This window comes from Micropterus dolomieu, unplaced genomic scaffold (assembly GCF_021292245.1).
Source record: "Micropterus dolomieu isolate WLL.071019.BEF.003 ecotype Adirondacks unplaced genomic scaffold, ASM2129224v1 contig_13991, whole genome shotgun sequence".
Lineage (NCBI taxonomy): Eukaryota > Metazoa > Chordata > Actinopteri > Centrarchiformes > Centrarchidae > Micropterus > Micropterus dolomieu.
The window spans coordinates 1,277-1,677 of NW_025742977.1; the positions used below are offsets into that span (position 1 = coordinate 1,277).

General features: G+C 44.6%; 1 non-coding gene across 1 annotated transcript; it reads right to left on the minus strand.

Moving 5' to 3' along the window:
- Positions 1 to 162: 162 nt before the first annotated feature.
- trnat-agu lies at positions 163 to 236 on the minus strand. Its single transcript has one exon. It is a non-coding gene; the product is annotated as a tRNA-Thr (tRNA).
- Positions 237 to 401: the final 165 nt, after the last annotated feature.

A 401-nucleotide genomic window follows, 5' to 3' on the forward strand; every position in this document is an offset into this window, starting at 1 on the left:
CTACGCTACCTGTTTCAGGTCGTCTAGTTTTGTAATCAAGTATTCGGATTGCCACGCTCTACTTGTTCACTTGCGTTTTTCTTGAAGCTGCATAGAACTCACATGAGGTTATTCTCGTTTTTGTCCTTGGGAAGTGGCACATCGTTATGAAAAATGATACTCAGGCACCGCTGGGATTTGAACCCAGGATCTCCTGTTTACTAGACAGGCACTTTGACCAACTAAGCCACGGCGCCATGCGCTTTGGTCGTTTGCCAGACTTTCCCGTGAATGTTTCAATGAAATCAAATGGGCTCGTTAACGTCTTTCATTCCTTTTTCAGTAAAAGCAAAGAAAAACAGACTTGCTGTTCACTTCTAGGATGGCATGTGGTAGCGGAAAAGCCAACACCGTTAAGGCCT